The sequence below is a fragment of the Myotis yumanensis genome, unplaced genomic scaffold (genome assembly GCF_028538775.1).
Source record: "Myotis yumanensis isolate MYYU_CA2020_CCGP unplaced genomic scaffold, mMyoYum1.0.hap1 SCAF_5, whole genome shotgun sequence".
NCBI classification, from domain to species: Eukaryota; Metazoa; Chordata; class Mammalia; order Chiroptera; family Vespertilionidae; genus Myotis; species Myotis yumanensis.
This window is the reverse complement of record NW_027223756.1, coordinates 29,808,923-29,828,223: the sequence shown is the minus strand read 5'-3', so window position 1 is coordinate 29,828,223 and position 19,301 is coordinate 29,808,923. Positions and strand designations below refer to the sequence as shown.

At 42.5% G+C, this 19,301-nt stretch overlaps 1 protein-coding gene across 2 annotated transcripts in view; it reads right to left on the bottom strand.

Moving 5' to 3' along the window:
• SIL1 (SIL1 nucleotide exchange factor) overlaps positions 1-3,348 on the bottom strand; it is a 214,986-nt gene extending 211,638 nt beyond the window's left edge. For both annotated transcript variants that reach the window (XM_070414888.1, XM_070414889.1), the window contains exon 1: positions 3,176-3,348. The gene's annotated coding sequence lies outside the window, so the exon portion shown is untranslated. The remainder of the gene's footprint in view (positions 1-3,175) is intronic.
• Between the last annotated feature and the right edge of the window lie 15,953 nt (positions 3,349-19,301).

Genomic DNA, 19,301 nt, shown 5'->3' with positions numbered 1-19,301 from the left:
TCAGATTAGTGCTCCTGAAAGCGGCTTACTCCAAGACACTGGCAGACAGCCTCTAAAGCAAAGCTTCAGTTAGAAAAAGATAGAAAATAATGAAGAAAAAACACACACAAGAAGCTAGATGAGAAGAGCATGAATCCACAAACATAATAAAAAGAGAACTGGAAGACATCATCTATTTGGAAAAAGATAAAACTTGCCTTTACAGATTGTCATTTTTTAATAATCTCATTAATAGCCAATCTTCATTCTTTGATGATGAAAACAGTTATTGCATTCCTATTCCCAAGAGCTTTCATGTGTATTATTTCATTTAACTACTCTTCAAAGCATTTGTTTTTTGAGAGTACGTACATTTATTAAAGCTGGGAACAGTGAAATAACGAAGGACCTAGGATAGAAGAAGCAACAGGAGAGGGCCTAGGCAGGGCCTTTGGCTCTCCAGAAATGTTATGGAAAAGAAGTGAGCCAAGGGGAGGCTGCTGTCAGCTTGCTGGTGTCAGAGAAAAGAGAGCCTTGGGGCCAGGATCAGGGGTTTAGCCCGGGATGAGCTGCCAATGCTCACTGCTCCCCTGGTTGCAAGTCTCTTGGGGACTCTTAAGAGTTTAGGAGAGCCCGGCCAGTGGGGCTCAGTGGTTGAGTGTTGGCCTATGCAACAGGAGGTCACAGTTCTATTCCTGGTTTGCAGGAGGCAGCCGATCAATTATTCTCTTTCATCACTGATGTTTCTATCCCTCTCTACCTCTCCCCCTCTCCCTTCCTCTCTCTGAAATCAATAAAAACAATTTTTTAAAAAAGTTTAGGGGGAAAAAAATTCACTCAAAAAGGCGATTCAAGTGGGTGTGCCCCTAGGAGAGCACACCACTCTTCAAAGTATTATTCTCATTTTTATGCAGTGGAAAACCAAGCCTAAGAGGTGAAATAACTTGTCTAAGGTCGTATAGCTAATAAATGATAGACTAGACTCAGAATCAAAACTCAGGTTTACCACACTCCAAAAAAGCGTTATGTCCACTTCAAAAGAACTATTAAATCATCTGTAGACAAATCAGGTGACAAGGTTTTTAACCATGCCTATTTGAGGTAACAACAAAATTTTTTTAAATACAGTATGGTGCTATGTATTAATGTCTCTGGAAACAATTTCAGAAGTGAATTTTCAAAACTGCTTTGGATAATGGCCATATCACATTAAATGATGCCACCCTCAACCCCCACCATCTACACCTACACATACCACTCTACAGGAGAACACTTATCAAAGCATTAAATACTGGCCTGTTTATTTTTTAAAACCCATTTTGTTACTTTTCAGTTTCACTTAATTTCTTGGAGCCAATGAAACATACCAGAGTTCAAAGTTGGCTTCTGCAGAGAAGCAAGTAATAGTTGGCCTTCAAAGACAGTTTCATTCCTGGGTTACCTCATCATCCCTATTCCCACCATCTGTAAAATGGGGCCAATCTTTTCTGTAGCCAATTCCATCAGAACAACACATGTTAGCAGATTAAATTCACTATACACCCAGAGGAAAGGTTAAACTAAATCTGATGTGGCAACACCTTCTTAAAAAAGCTAAGGGCCATGTTCTCAACTGAAATCACAGACCAAGTCCTGATCCATGTAGTTGTATTTTTGAAGTGGTTGTTCGAGGCAGCAAACTCCAGCATTAACCTATGCCGCCATCTTGGTTTCTCCCAAAACATTTACATTCTGTATTTTTCCAACCAGCTGCAAATCCTACATTTTCAAGCATGAACCTTATCAAGAATAAATTGAGAAGTCGTCTTATTGATGAGAACCTGGAATCGTGCCTGAGGTCAACAGGGCCGCGCACCCACGGTGTCTCCGCGCCAGGAAGCACTTCGCCTCTCCTCAAACTCCTCTCCCGAGGCCCAAACAGGTTCCCACTAGACCAGGTCAAGGGGTGCTACCGGGACTACAGAATCCGCGGAGAACTCCCATGTAGACAAACATCAATCGAGATACCCACATGCCCTAGATCCCAGCAAAATCCTATTCAATCCCCAAATCTGACTATGCTTTTATCAAAAAAGAAAAAAGCTTGGGTGGGATGAGAGCTAAAAAGACACACAGATATGAAACATCTTTTGCACTGTCAAAACAAACACTATTAATGTTTATAAACACATCAGTTTCTTCTGTTAGCAGACATGGAAGATTCAGTCTCCTCCTGCCCACCTAGTCTGGGTTAATAGAATACCCCAAACCCCAAAGCAGTTTGTAGTTTTGTTTAATTGAGATCAGAAAGCCAGCTGGGCTTGGTTGAAGCCAGGCACTGAAAAATATTTATTAGAAAACTCTATGCGTCCTCAATATATATGTTTAAAGGCATCAAGCCGCCCTCCAGCTCTATAGTGCAAAGGAAGCCCCCACGGGCCTCTCAGGTGCAGGGCATTTCCTGACACCTGGTCTTTCCCACCTGAAGCCACATTACAGGGGCTCACCTATCAACGGGATTCTCTCCTATCTTCCAAAACAAAGAATCTGAAAGCCAGAATTTCGGGACCACCCGAATCAGAACCATCTGGGGAGGGCTGCGGGTGCTCGAGCTCCACGTTATCCCAAATACCTAAGCTGAGACAAGGGATAGGCACAATCTCCAAGGTATTTGAGACACACCAAAGTCTGTGACCCCTTAAAGGCATGACTTCCTCAACCAGGAAGAAGAAAAACACAAGACAGGAGTAGAAATACCACGGGGGGGGGGGGGGGGGGGGGGTAGCGCGTACTTCCATATGGTGAAGAGATGACAGCGGTCTCGACCAAGAACCAGTGTCAACACTGGAACGGTTAGAGACAGATGCACAAACTGAGGCCAGGAGACGAGAGCAGGGAGGGAGACTAAAACAGAGGCGGAGCCAGAGAGCCAGTCTCGGACCCCCACGGCCTCATCTCCTGCCATTTAAGAAGGGTTACTAGAGACGTTCTGCGTGGGAAAGGCGGGGAAGGCGGCCGTTGGGCTGGGAGAACAGGTCTGCGGACACTAAAGAGGAGCGCAGGTACCACTGGGACGTCCCGCTTCGGAGACACTAGGGAAGATGTGTGGGGGCCCCAGACAGCTGGGAAGGCGCCGGGGCCATTGGCGGGAGGAGGCCGGGCAGTGCCCTGAGCCCCCCGCCCAGCTCCAGGGCTGGACGGCCCTCACCGCCCCTACCTTCGGCTTCCTGCCGGGCAGCCGAGGGGTAGACACAACCCCCACAATTCCAGGCGGCCGCAGCAGCAACCAGCTTCAGATGCGCAGACGCCACGGCGACAGGCTGAACCCGTGAGCGCCCGGCTACTACGTCGTTCGTCGCCTCACCCAATGGCCGCCTTCCAGAGCGGCTGGCGGCACTAGAATGATTAGCCCCGCCTGTTTCCGGTTTTCTGTTAAGTTCCGGCCCCTTCCCCCCGCCCAGCGTCTCCCTACGCAAATTTGCTGGAACTGTCTTTTTTCCTGTATCCCTCCGCCGAAAGAGGGAGGAGTAGAAAGGAAGCCCGCGGGCTCGGTTTTGCTTCTAAGCTAAATCAAAATAGAACTGCGAAGTTTCTTCTGTGATTGCCTAACAGCCTAATTTCTTTCTAGGGGAAGGATCCTCAAAAAGGAGGGTGTGGGGAGTAAAAATAAATCAAGCTGGTGTGTCTTCGTTTGGGATAAAGCCAAGAGACTCAATAAATAGTCCTTTGAAAATTCATGCAGAATAGGCCACCTGCAAGTCACCTACTTTATATATCTGTGTACCGTGTGAATTTTTGACAACGACCAAATATTTTTAAAATAAAAGTCACCTGCACCTCTAATCTGCTCTGTACTGACTTATTTTACAGGTGCCAACTGCTTGCATATACATTGTACTTACTGCTGTGCGTTTCTAATATCAGAATTGCCATCCCCTTTTCATAGATAGGGAAGCAGAGGTGTAAAGAAGTTAAAGGATTTATACAAGGTCAGCCAGTCAGAAAGTGGTAGAACGAGAAATTCAAGCCAAATTTGGGTGCCTCCAAAAGCCCTGTTCTCTTTTCATGATACTACTCTGTGAGGCCTTCCCCTTACCTCACTTGACCAATAAAATGGGGTGCTCCTTCAGGCCCGCAGAGTGCAGATAGTGATACCTGGTCATTCAAGAGTGGAGAAAAGTAGCATCCAAACAAGCAGTGACCTCCCCAAACAGCAGGTATTCCCCCAAGAGCAAGCAAACAGCCTGTCTCTGGAGTTCCTTTCCCTTTCCTAAGTATTATGTGAGATTCTAGCAGTTCATTTACTTTATTATGTTTACTTCAATAAGGTGGGAGACTGACTTTGCAGCCACTGAACCAACCTTGATTAGTAGCCCGGGGAGGGAGAAAAACAAGCCCCTGAGCAATGGTTGAATGAGTAGTGCCAGTTTATTAGAAAGGTCTAGATAGGACACAACCCTGAGACTGGGGGGGAAAGGACAGCGAATAGCTCACTTTTCCTGTGGAACATTCAGGATACCAGCAAGCGTAGCTGGAACCAGGAATAACTCTAACTTGTTCCTTCGTCTGGTACCAAAGGACAGATAATAAAAGTTCAACAAATATCTATTCCATCAGTGATAAATTACTGAACATGTAAATTACAATCAAGCCTGATAAAAGTTATAAAGTGCTGCAAGATGCTTAAAAATAGAATAATCTCAAATCTTAGAATGAATAAATAAATGTATAGGCCAAGAAAAGAGTCCAGGTGGACAGAGAGCTGCCAGCACTCATAAGCCTGGCTTCCTTCTTGGGATAGATCTAACCACCTCAAGTGTGTGGGGAAGGGAAATTATGTGTCCCCCAGGCCCAGACCTTGGAAAGCCCTGACTGAGAACCTTCCCAGGGAAACTAGCTCTGCGCTCAAGTCTCCTGAGCTGCTGAAACCAGTGTGTAGGGCCAAGCCTAAGCAGACAGCCTCTATTTTCATGGCCCCCAAACAGGGAGGATCACTATAAAGGTGGGAAGTTTGAACTCTAGAGGCCATACTGGGTGGGTGGGTGGGTGGGTAGAGTCACAGTAGTCTCTTCTTTTTATTTCCCTGTATTACTCTTGGAATTGAGCAGAAATAAGTTTACATTTTCCTTATAAATAAGGTAACAAACAACCGGTTCTACCTTGCAATTCTGTTAGAGATCTTCCACGTTCCCTCTTCCCCTCCCCAGGAGAGCAAAAGCTTGGAAGATTAGAGAGCTTAAGGAATCATCTACAACCTGGCCACCATCAATCAGTGGAAACCACATCACCTGGCTAGGCAGAGCTTTATATGATCAAGCTGGCCTTCCTCAGCAAGCAAAATGTTTTGAGTAGATCATTTCTCCTCTGATCAGCCTTTCTCCATTAATCTCCCACAAGCCTGATATCCCAGCCTCAGGAATTGGCTCCCTGCTCTCTCCAGATGAATGTGGAGTGTGGGGAGCAGGATCCCTAGCTCTCTGTCTTGCCACTATTCTGCCTTCTCCTCTCTGCTCCTACTCCTCTATTCCCCACTAGCTTTCACCATATACTTTAAATCCTGCTGCCAGGAATCTCTTCTGGACTCCAAACATTTTGTGCACTCAAACGTGAGTACCAAGTCACATGCCTGCCAGTGGCTGTGAGAATTCAGGTGTGAAACAGTCCCACCAGGTTCTTAGCCTCAAAGAGTTCAGGGTCTGATGAGAGACACAGAAATGTAAACAAATCAAATCAAAACAGCCCAGCAAGGGCCATGAAACAGAAATATTAGCAAAGAGCTGTAAGAATAAGTCCTCTAGTTCACATTGCTGTCTCCTTTATGTGAGTAAAACTTTCACATTCATCATCTTGTTTGCTCCAGACAGCCCAGGTAGATGATTATATCCCCGTTTACAGATAAAACAAAAACTCCTCTCTGAATTCTTCAGAACTGTACTATTCAATACAGTAGCCAATAGCCACATGTAGTGTTTTTATTTAAGTTAATTAAAATTAAATAAAATTTAAAACTCAGTTTTTCAGTCACAATACCCACATTTAAAGTGCTCAATAGCCACATATGACTAATGTCTACCATATTGGATGGTTCATGTTAGAGAACATTTTTATCATTCATCATAGAAAGTTCTATTTATCTAGAATTTGAGTAGGGCTTGGCTGGGAAGATTGACTCTGTTCCATGTACTGTCAGCTGGGGTGACTTGACTAAATTAAGATGCTCACTAGCGCTGAAACCGGTTTGGCTCAGTGAATAGAGCTTCGGCTTGCGGACTGAAAGGTCCCAGGTTCGATTCCGGTCAAGGGCATGTACCTGGGTTGCGGACACATCCCCAGTAGGAGGTGTGCAGGAGGCAGCTGATCGATGTTCCTCTCTCATCGATGTTTCTAACTCTCTATCTCTCTCCCTTCCTCTCTGTAAAAAATCAATAAAATATATTTAAAAAAAAAAAAAAAGATGCTCACTAGCATGGCTGGCAGTTGATGCTGGCTGTTGATTGGGATCTCAGCTGGTACAGTCAGCCAGGACACTGACACGTAACCTCTTCCAATAGCTGCTTGGCCTCCTCACAACTTGGTGGCTGTTTATCGCAAGAGAACAAATACGTAAAAATGCATGGTATTTTTATGACCTAATCTCAGAAGTTACATAGCATCATTCTGTCATATTCTATTGGTTGATAGAGTCACAAAAGTCTGTTCATATTTAGGGAGAACAAAACAGAGATGGGATTGATGAACAGGAATGCCGTTGGGCTCCAGGAGCTTCCAGACCAGCCTCTTGGAAATCTGCATGATTGTCTCTCTCTCCCTTCATCTTGTGGTGTGGCTCCTTTTTTTGTATATATGCTTCATTTTCTTCCTGCAAAGTGACTTTCTTCATGGTCTAAAACAGTGGTTCTCAACCTTGGCTGCACATTAGAATCACCTGGGAATCTTTTTAAAATCCTGATTTCTGGGCCTCATCCTCCGGAAATTCTGTTTCTTTGTTACTAATGTTGTGGCCCCACCCCATAACAAAGAAACAGAATTTCCGGAGGATGAGGCCCAGAAATCAGGATTTTAAAAAGATTCCCAGGTGATTCTAATGTGCAGCCAAGGTTGAGAACCACTGCCCTAAGCAACCTTAGAGGGGTGTTTCCTTATCTATAAAATAGAGATTAAATGAGATGATATGTATAAAGCCTGGCAAAGTAAGTGCTGAATAGTTCTTAGCTACTGGTACTACTCTTTTCCATGCCTTTTTGGTTATACATACATTGTGCTAGAGCAGCGGTTCTCAACCTGTGGGTCGTGACCCCTTTGGCGGTTGAATGACCCTTTCACAGGGGTCACCTAAGACCATCCTGCATATCAGATATTTACATTATGATTCATAACAGTAGCAACATTACAGTTATGAAGTAGCAACAAAAATAATTTTATGGTTGGGTCACAACATGAGGAACTGTATTTAAAGGGCCAGAAGGTTGAGAACCACTGTGCTAGAGGCTGGGCAAAGTTAAATCACAGAAATGCATATACTCACAAACTCACACAGGAGATCCTGCTTTATGTCCCTAAGTCTAAGTAATTATCCCACTCCTTGACCTATACATGCCACATACATTATACATCATGCCCAGGCTGTATAGGAGCTTTTGTGGAAAGGTTGGAAAAAGAGGTATTACTCAGGCAGACAAACCCTCCTTCCAGTCAAAAATGAGATGCACAGGAAATGAACAGTATGAAGTGTCTCTGGGACAGGTTTCAGAGAAGCTCTTCTGGGGAAAGGAAAATTGCATCCTCTGAGCTGGGTGAGGATGACAAATTCAATGTAGTTTTTCTCAGCAGCGTCTTTATTACTTCATATGTTGGAGCACACAATAGGCTGGCTCAGGCGACAAGAGACTAGCCACATGCAACTAATCATTCTTATTTGTTTAGCTAGTGTGCCTAAGCATTTCCCCACAGCCTCTGGAGAGACGCCTAGGGTGGGAGGCATTGGCACCAAGATCATTATGGAATCATGAGACCCATCGAAACATCATTAGAACCACTGTGGGGAAATAAATCTTCCCTAGCTGAAACTGGGTTGCATAGCCATAGGAACACTGCTTCATTCTCATAATGTCTATTCCTCAGGAACTGGCAGAGGTAAGAGTTGGAGAATGGAGTGGAGTTGAGGGCTCCTTCTCCAGGGCAGGGATCTAGAGCCTTTGGCCTTGTCCACACCCAACTCAGGGGATCAATGACAATAATAACAACCTAACAAAATAGAACTTTACAGTTTATAACCATTTCTTACACTTGTCATACCATTTAATTCTCATAGAAATCCTGTAGGATGCAGGGTTTATTGCCCCTCATTAACCAAAATAGAAACTGAAGTTCAAATACTCCTAGACGTGCATGATAGTGCTGGGCCCATGGTAGTAGCCCCAAAATGGAACATGTAGAACAAAGTGCTTCTAAGGTCCAACTAAACCTTTAGCTCCAAATCTAATATTTTCATATTACAAATAGGTCAGACTCTACCTACCAGAGTGTGTCCATTAGTTAACAATTTCTTTTATTTATTTATTTTTTAAATATATTTTATTGATTTTTTACAGAGAGGAAGGGAGAGAGAGAGAGAGTTAGAAACATTGATGAGAGAGAAACATCAATCAGCTGCCTCCTGCACATCTCCCACTGGGGATGTGCCCGCAACCCAGGTACATGCCCTTGACCGGAATTGAACCGGGGACCCCTCAGTCCGCAGGCCGACGCTCTATCCACTGAGCCAAACCGGTTTCGGCTAGTTAACAATTTATTGAGTCCTTATGCCAGGTGCTGTGCTAAGAACTGGGGATGTAATGATGAGTGAGTGACTTTAATCTTCCAGTAGATTAAAGTTAGCCTCAAATTCTTTGCATTCCTATCATTAAGAGGTGGGGCATATTTCCCCTCCCTTTGAATCTAAGCTTGCCTGTGACTTTTTTTGACCAATCAAGTGCAGAAGAAGTGAGGCTGTCTTTGAGAGTTTTCATTTGGTCTTTTAGAGCATTGAGCCACTCTTTAATAAGTCCAATCACCCAGAGGAAGAAACAGTGTAGAAAGGAAGAGAAGCCCAGGTGAACCCAGCCTTTCAGCCATCTTGCCAAGGTACCAGACATGAGTGAAGCCTTTTGGGACTGTCCAGACCAGACCAGCCTCCAGCTGAGTGTCACTAAAAGGTCCCAGTCAATATCACATAGAGCAGAGGGTCATTCAGCCAAACCCTTCCTGAATACCTGACACACAATGAGATGTAAGAAAATAGTTGTTGTTGTGTGTGTATGTGTGTGTGTGTGTGTGTGTGTGAGTGAGTGTCTATATATATAAAAACCTAATATGCAAATTGTCCCTTGGGAGTTTGACCAGGAGACCGGGAGTTCGATCGCTCCCTATGACGTGTGCTGACCACCAGGGGGTGGCACAGAACATGGCGGGCATCAGCGATGCAGTGCTGGCAGCGGGTGGCAGTGGAGGCGCTGCCAGCCCCGATGGGCCCCGATGAGAGTGGGACCGAGGTGGGATGGTGGAGCAGGTGAGTGGGCGGTGCCAGGCCAAGGCAGAGGGCCAGGCAGGGCTGCAGGGCTGCAAGGCTGGGGGCATGAGCTGGGGCTGCCAGGGTGATGGGCCAGACATGCCCTGAAGCCCTCCTGCAGTCCCTTCCAGGCAGACCAATCTCCCACAGTCACTCCCCGGCCAGCTGGCCCCAATTGTACCTCTGCAGCCAAAAGAAGCCAGTATCATCGACAGAATATATCTGAAGACCAACTATTGGCACAACATACCTCTGCAGCCGAAACAAAGTGGCATTGTCACCAGAATATGTCTGAAGACCAGCTATTGGCACAACGTATCTCTGTGGCCCAAAAAAAGCAGCATCGTCGACAGACTATGTCTGAAAAACTGTTATCAACAAGTACTACCAATACTGGTAGGAACTGCCTTCACAGCAAAAAATGAAGTAAATGAGGATGCAATTATTGAACATAGTTGTGGTGGAATTACTGTTACATGTCAATTTTGCCTCTCACTAAATTTCTCTGATGAAACACCATCTGATGGGAAATTTACTCAGTGTCGCAGCAAAGGTAAAGTTTGTCCCAAATGATATAAATTTTCCAGAATACCTGGCATATTTTTAAAAATTAATGATAAATGAAGATTCTGACAGTAAAAATTTCATGGAAAATATTTTTTCTTATATCATGTTGTTATTGTTTATTTATTAATCCATGTATATATTATTTTCATGTACATTTTACTGATTTTCTTTCATCTCTGACACTTCTATTATAGAGAAAGAGCAAATAGCAATATTAAAATATTTATCCTAATTAATTTCCTTTCAATGTGCATGAATTTATGCACTGGGCCACTAATATATATATATATATATATATATATATATATATATATATATATATATGTTTCAGAGAGGGAGGGAAAGATAGAAACATCAATGATGAGAGAGAATCATCAATCAGTTGCCTCTTTCATGCCCCCACTGGGGATCAAGCCTACAAGCCAGGCATGTGCCCTGACCTTCAATAGGTCGACATTTAGGACTGGCAAACTTTTCCTATAAAGGATCAGATGGTAAATGTTGTAGGTTTTGTGGGCCATGTCACATATTATTCTTGTTTGTTTGTTTGTTAACAATCCCATAAAAATGTTTTTAAAAATTCTTAGTTTTTCAGTTATAGAAAAACAGGCTGTGGGCTGGATCTGCACATGGCCCAAATTTTGCCAAGCTCTGTTTTAAGCCACTAAGATTTGGGTAGTTTGTTAACTATAGATAATGAGAATAGTCTCTTCCTTCAAGAAACAAATGGGCTACAAGTAAGACAGACATAAAGAATAATAATAATAATAATTAATAATTAATCAAATTGCAACACATACCCCAGGTGCCATGGCACTTAAAATCACTGAGGGCTTCAGGAAAGGATTCCTCAAAAAGGAAACATTTGGCCCTGACCAAGTAGCTCTATTGGTTAGTGTTATCCCAATGTGCCAAGGTTTCAGGTTTAATCCCCAGTCAGGGCACATACAAGAAGCAATGAATGAATGCATAAATAAATGGAACAATAAATAGATGATTCTGTCTCTCTCTCTCCCTATCTCTCTCTAAAATCAATTAAAAAAATATATTTAGGCCGAGACTAGAATTTGCTGGTGAAAAGAAGCAGGAAAGAGTATTATGGCCCAGCCATTTAGACTCAATGTAGCACCTTCTAAAGGACAATACTAATTCCATAGCTCTCTGCTGGACTGGCCAAGGTCCTACATCACATTTTGACTTCTTCCTCTGCCCAATATTCTTCTTCTGTCTTCTTCATTTCATAGGAGTTATTCCCTAATAAACATCTTAAACCCTAAACTCTGTCTCAGTGCCAGCCTCTGGGAAACCCAACCCATGACACTTGCTAAAACAAAGGAGAATTTATTGACTCATGTAATTGGATAGTCCACTGGTAGAGTTCTGAGTTTCAACCACAGCTAGATTTAGAGCTCTAACTAGGGTGACCAAAATGGGACACAGGACTTTCAGTGCTAAAATCAGGAAAGTCGCAGGCAAATTGGGATGATTAGTCATTCTTGCTACAATGTGTAACCAGGTCTTGATATTGATTCATTCATTTCTTGGCTCTTCTATCAGCTGACTTGGAGGAGTTAATCTCAGGTTCTACATATAGCAAAATAGGTCAGCAGTTTAAGACTATATTCTCTCAAGTTGGAGTCCTGCAAGAAGGGAAGTAATTTGCTCCCTTCATGGCTCCAAAGAATTGGGTTGAGTCTTACTGGCTCTCATTGGCCTACTTGAGTCACGTGACCTTTTTTTTTTAGTTTTAATTCACATACTATAAAATTCATCTTTTTAAAATATGCAATTTAATAGTTTTAGTATATTCACAATGCTTTACAATGATCACCACTATCTAATTCCAAAACATTTTCATCACTTCAAAGAGAAACTCCATACCCATTAGCAGTTAACCCCCATTCTCCCTACCTCTAATTCCTAGCATCACTAATGTACTTTCTGTTTGTGTAGATTTGCTTATCTGGATATTTCATATAAATGGAACCATATAACATATGGCCTTTTGTGTTTGTCTTCCTTCACTTAGCATAATATTTTCAGTTGTAGCATGAATCAGTACTTTCTTGTTATGATGAATAATATTCCCATTGTATGTATATACCAACACTTTGTTTATCCATTCATCAGATGATGGACATTTGGGTTGTTTCTGTTTTTTAAAATAATTTTATAAAAGTTTATTTGAGCCAAACTGATGACATATGCTGAGAAACAAGATCTCACATACTAACTACCCTGTTTCCATATTTTTACTGTCATAAATAATGCTTCTATGAACATTCATGTACACATTTTTATTTGAACACCTGTTTTCAATTCCCTTGACTATGTATCTAGTACTGGAATTGTTGGGTCATATGGTAACTGTATGTATGTTCCCATTTTTTTTTTTTAGTGATTATTTTTCTTTAAATATACTTTATTAATTTTTTACAGAGAGGAAGGGAGAGAGATAGAGAGTTAGAAACATCGATGAGAGAGAAACATCGATCAGCTGCCTCCTGCACACTCCCTACTGGGGATGCGCCCGCAACCAAGGTACATGCCCTTGACCGGAATCGAACCCGGGACCTTTCAGTCCGCAGGCCGATGCTCTATCCACTGAGCCAAACAGGTTAAGGCCCACTTTTTAATTAATCAATATGGCCTGAAGGATGGAATGGTATAATTGATTTAAACCTAAGTCATATTTTCTACTTCTGGTGCTGAGGATGGAGTCAGTTTCATTAGAACTTCATGAACTGAGGAGAGAATGATGGTTCTTCAGAAGAAAGTGGAACATGGTTATCAGATGGAGGGTGAATGAATTCTAAGCAGCAAATCCACAGATGACCATTGCAAGTAGCTACATTTATTGAATGCTTACTAAGAGCCAGGCACTGTGCTAAGTATATGCATTATTTCATTTAACCCTTACAGCAACCTCATGAGGATTCTACTATTCTTCCTATTTTACAGATTAGGAAACTGAGCCTCAGGAGAGTTGAGTAAGTTGGCCACATTTTTATACGTAGGAGGTGAGAATTTAAATCCACGTCTGATTACAAAGCAAAGTGTCAGAGGAAAAAACAGATTTTGAGTTATGTTAAAATATGTCTGCTAGAGGTTCTTTTATTTCATTTGCCCAATATTTTATAATTATTGGAGAAGAATCTGTGTAGCCAAATTTCTTCTTTCACATCAAAGACAGGGAAAAACATGTTTTTATAATGAAAATTATCATAGTTGACTTTTTTTTTCCTTTCGATTTACAAGTAAGCTTCCAATTTTGTCAGATACTACATCACTGGCATTGAAATGAAGCAGCTATATTTCTCAGAAAGCCCCCAGGTTTCTTGTAACCAACCATCTTTTCTAATAGGTCTAAGCAGAATCTCAGCTAAATTCTTGTCATGAGGTAAGGAAATGCAGAACTCCACGTCATCTTCTTACACTCCTTCAGCTATGATTTACAAGAGTTCTTATCACAGGCTCTTTTGTGGTCCTCATGATGAAAACCTGGGACCAGGGATTTCTGACTACCTATTCTCTACTCTGGTAAACCAGAGTTTGGATGGTGGGAGATGGGTGGGACAGAAAATGTGAGATAGCTAAAAAGTTGAAAGGGTATAAGGAGTTGAATTTTGTTGCCCCCACCTTCTGCCAATTCTGAAAGGCCAGGCTTTGGAATATCATAATAGGTACAACTTCATATTAAGCTGCATACTGTATTAGGCTTCATACTAAGCTGCAGGCTTACAGCACCACACTGACTCCTCTAAGAGAAACTTTCCCACTACCCCACCTTCCCAATACACACACATTCCCACTAAAGAATCTAAGCCCTCAAAAGATTTATTGCCTGATCTACAGACAAATTAGTGAATAACCCTGCAGTTGATGCCAAAGACAGGATGCTCATTTGCATGAGGACTTGTGTCATTTGCATTATATTTGCAAGTCATTTGCATATCATGTCTGCCCTGTCTAAACATACATAAATCCTTTGTACTTTTATTTTTTTTTACTTTCTAAAAAGGACTATGCCTCCATATCCTGCCCAGGCAGTATAGTAAAATTACTAGTTGGGTATTCTGGGCTTGATTGTGAAGAGCCTCACATGCCATGCTGAGATCTCAAACTAGAGAATCCCCAAGGATATCAGAACTCAGTCTGAGACACTTCATTCATTCATTTATTGCAGAAATCTTTTTTAAACACCTACAATGTTCCATGCACTGTTCTAGGTGCTGAGGATATAACCATGAACAATGAGATAAAAATAACTACAGCATTAAAAGTTAAATGCTGTCATTTCAGAAGATCACTTGGCATCTACTCAATCAATAAATACAAGTATAACCAACACTAAAAACTCCTCAAAGTGTTTGGTTATAAGGTGATCATCAGAGTATTACAGACTATGCTTACATTTTCTAATTGATTCTGAAATTAAAAAATCAATATCTTAAAGGGTACTGAAGACCCTGAGGATGTGTCTCCAGGCTTAAGTAAAACTGATCAAGGAGCCATTACATGATTTAAACATGGAAATAACCTGGGTTTGTGTCTTAGAAAGATCACTCTGGCCAATACAAGGAAAGTAGGCTAGAAGTGGCTTAAGGTCAGAGGTTGAGATATCAGAGAGGCTCTGATAGTCAGATGTGACTCAGATGTGGGGCTGTCCACACTTCCAGCCTCTTAAACCTGTGGCCCCTATTACTGGTGTCTGTCTGTAACAACACATATATGGTGGCTTCAGAAGTTTTCAATAAAAATTTGTACAGTCACAGGGAGGGTCACAATGCATTATTTCACTTAAAAAGTCAGCTCTAGAATGTCTATACAAATTCTTTTATGTAGTCTCTAGAAGCCTGGTGCACGAAATTCATGCACGGGTAGGGTCCCTAAGCCTAGCTGGTGATCAGGGTCAATCTGTGGGGTGACCGGCAGGGTGATCGGGGCTCCAGCTTGCACCCACCTTGGCCTGGCGCCATCCACTCACCTGCTCCACCATCCCGCCACAGTCCCACTCTCATCAGGGCCCATAGGGCCTGCAGCATCTTCATTGCCGCCCCCTGCCAGCACCGCATCACCGAAGCCTACCATGATCCACACCGCCCCCTGGTGGTCAGTGCACATCTAACTCCTGCCCATGGGACAATTTGTATATTATATAGGTTAAGTGGTAGGTCCTTCTCAACTCTTCTAACTTTGAAGACTCTCCTCTCTCTCTCTTTCTCTCTCTCTCTCTAACTCTGGTACTCCAAATTCACCATCCCTTTATGTTCTGGAACAATCCGGCTTCTATTCCAAAATTCCAGAGAGTATGGGAATACAAAGGACCCCCCTTTAGTTCTAGGGTCTACCCTATAGGAGGTTATAAATAATTTACTTTTTAAAATTTGTCCTCAAGAAAAAGCTGGTAAGAACCTTATCAAGAGAATAGCTCTGTAATGGAAAGAAGAGACAGAGACATGGCAGAGGGAGAATCAGAACCATAGGGGAAAGGAAGTCCATGGCCAAATACAAAAGTTCAAAGGATAGGCCATAAACAGATCTCATTGGATCTTGGTCACATGGTCAGGGTAGATTGCTTGGTTTAGAATACTTAGAAGTGCCCAAGCAGTGCCTGGTTAAAAACCCAGGGTAACACCAACCCATACAGAACAGAAAGGTAGTAGAGTGGAGGCTAAGGAGAAGTGATCAAAGAAGTAGAGAGAATGTATAGCAGAAAACAAGTTTCAAGAGAGAGGCTAGCAATGTAAAACATCACAGAGAAGTCAAGTACAAGGAAAACTGGGAGAAGTCATTGGATCTAGCAGATAAGGTGATTTTCTAAGAGCAGTTTTAGTGAGGTCTTGGGGGAGACACTATTGATTACTTACCCAAAAGCAATTTTCCCACCCTTCTTCCTTACTGGTTAGGACTCCCTCCCAACTACAGGGGCTCAAAAATGCCAGAGATTTTCTCAGAGCCCCTTTCCCCACCCCTTTAAACCTAAGGGTAAACAAGTGACCTACTTCTGGACAATGAGACTTAGGAGAAAGTCTGGAAGTTTCTGTAAAGATTTTCCTCCTCAATACAATAGAGAGCTTCAACTCTTTTACTTCTTGCCTTGGAAATTGTCATGTGAGCTCATGCTGTGGCAGCCATATTAGATTGTGAGGGGACAAGCCCAAGAATGGAACAAATACCCTGAGGGTGGCAAATGGAAAAGCCTGGATCCTTTATGACATTACTGAGTGGCTAAATTAACCAAGCCTGGAGGGCGCGGTTGTCGTTTTCAATCAGGAGGGAGTCTCAGACTCTGGGCTACAGATCCGGGCAAGTCTCTAGGGACCCAGACTCAAACGGGAGAAGCGGGACTATCTGGCTACGGTCCCTCCGAGGTTTGCAGCGGTTGCTGGGACAGAGAGGCAGAGCCCCTGGGGACGGACTGAGAGCAGCCATAGCTGCTCCCTCCGCCCGCCCTGTTGAGCCCGCCCCACCCAAGCCCTGCGCAGAGCCATTTGCCAATCGCCTCAGGCAAAGGCTAGATTAGCACCTCCCCAGAGGACACAAGTTTTCCACACAGCTGATTCCCACAGCCAGTCAGCCTGGTGATCAAATCCCTCTAGTATTAGCTACAACAATTAAGGCTTAACAAGACTGCGCACAAAGACCACAAGGGGGTGCACCAAGAAAGCATAAAAGATGCGGAGACAAAAAAACATGACAGAAATGGAGGATATGGAGCTAAAAATCGCAATTTTGAGGGCTTGCAATAAACTTGAGCAGAGCCTCACGAAAACTAATGAGACCCTCGATGCTACGATAAAGAAATTAGAAAGTAAGCATACATGGACTGAAATAAAGAATATTATACCCAATAGCAGACCAGAGGAGCACAAGAATCAAGCCAAAGATTTGAAATGCGAAGAAGCAGAAAACACCCAACTGGAAAAGCAAAATGAAAAAAGAATTGGAAAGTGTGAAGATAGTGTAAGGAGGCTCTGGGACAGCTTCAAGAGGACTAATATCAGAATTATAGGAGTGCCAGAAGATGAGAGACAGCAAGATATTAAAAACCTATTTGCAGAAATAATGGCAGAAAACTTCCCCCACCTGGTGAAAGAAATGGACTTACAGGTCCAAGAAGCACAGAGAACCCCAAACAAAAGGAATCCAAAGAGGACCACACCAAGACACATCATCATTAAAATGCCAAGAGCAAAAGACAAAGAGAGAATCTTAAAAGCAGCAAGAGAAAGAGACTCAATTACCTACAAGGGAATACCCATACGACTGTCAGCTGATTTCTCAACAGAAACTTTGCAGGCCAGAAGGGAATGGCAAGAAATATTCAAAGTGATGAATACCAAGAACCTACAACCAAGAGTACTTTATCCAGCAAAGCTATCATTCAGAATTGAAGGTCAGATAAAGAGCTTCACAGATAAGGAAAAGCTAAAGGAGTTCATCACCACTAAACCAGTATTATACGAAATACTGAAAGGTATCCTTTAAGAAGAGGAAGAAGAAGAAAAAGGTAAAGATACAAATTATGAACAACAAACATGCATCTATCAACAAGTGAATCTAAGAATCAAGTGAATAAATAATCTGATGTACAGAATGAACTGGTGATTATAATGAATCAGGGACATAGAAAGGGAATGGACTGACTATTCTTGGGGGGGAAAGGGGAATGGGAGATTCGGGAAGAGACTGGACAAAAATCGTGCACATATGGATGAGGACAGTGGGTGGGGAGTGAGGGTGGAGGGTGGGGTGGGAACTGGAAGGAGGGGAGTTATGGGGGGGGGAAGAGGAACAAATGTAATCTGAACAATAAAAATTTAATTTTAAAAAAATAAATTAATTAATTAACCAAGCCTGAAGCTACTTGCCTCTGGATTTCTTGTTATGTGCGATAAAGAAATGTCCTTATTGCTTAAATCAGTGATTTTCAACTGGTGTGCCGCAAGAATTTTTAATACGTGCAATACCTGACTACTTAGTCAGAGGCACTGAACTCTTCTCCCTTAGATTGTCAAATTAAAAAATGACAACACACAACACAACAATAGCCATCAGGTGTGAATGAATCAAAATTATACCATTTTTTGTCAGATCGGCAAAAAATATGACCTATTTTTTGGTGTGCCACAGAATTTTAATAATGATTTTATGTGTGCCCTGAGATGAAAAGGGTTGAAAATCACTAGCTTAAACCAAGGCTAGTCAACTATTTCATTATTTGCAACCAGTTTGCATGGGACATGGAAGCCAGAATTACATTTATTGAAGAAGGAACAGAAAACAAAAAAGTAAAAAGTGTTGTCCAGTGATTTCCAAATGCCAATTAGTGAACTAGCTGTATTAAAATGATATGGGGGCCCAGCTGGTTGAGCATCATCCAATGCACCAGGAGGGTTACCAGTTCCATTCCCCGTCGAGGCACATGCCAGGGTTGTGTGTTCAATCCCTGGCAGAGGGCATGCAGGAAGCAGCAGATCATGTTGATGTTTCTTTCTCATCGATGTTTCTATCTCTCTCTCCCTCTCCCTTCCTCTTTCTGAAATCAATAAAACATATATTTTTTAAGTCGTATGGGGAACAAATACAGTTATCTGGCCTTTCTTCCTGGAATATTCTGATTCAGTAAGTCCAGCACAGAGCCCAGAAATCTTTTTCTTTTTTTTTAATCTTCACTTGAGGATATGTTTCCATTGATTTGAAAGAGAGAGGAAGGGTAAAAGGGGGGAATGTGAGAGAGAAACCATTGGTTGCCTCCCACACATGCCCCCAACTGGGAATGGAACCCAAAACCTGGGTATGTGCCTTGACTGGGAATAGAACCTGCCACCTTTTGTTGTACAGGACAACACACCAACCAACTGAGCCACACCAGCCAAGGCCAAATATCTTTATATATAATTATTTATATATAATATATATTACTGATTTCAGAGAAGAAGGGAGAGGGAGAGAGAGCTAGAAATATCAATGATGAGAGAGAATCACTGATAGGCTGCCTCCTGCATGCCCCACACTGGGGATCAAGCCCTCAACCCGGGCATGTGCCCTTGACCAGAATCAAACCTGGGACACTTCAGTATACAGGCTAAAGCTCTATCCACTGAGCCAAACCTGCTCGGGCCAGAGATCTTTTTAATAAAGACACCACTTGTACAACATTTTGAAAAATTGTTGTCACTTTTTTATAAAGTTAAATAAATACCTACAAGTGCCCTATAACCTG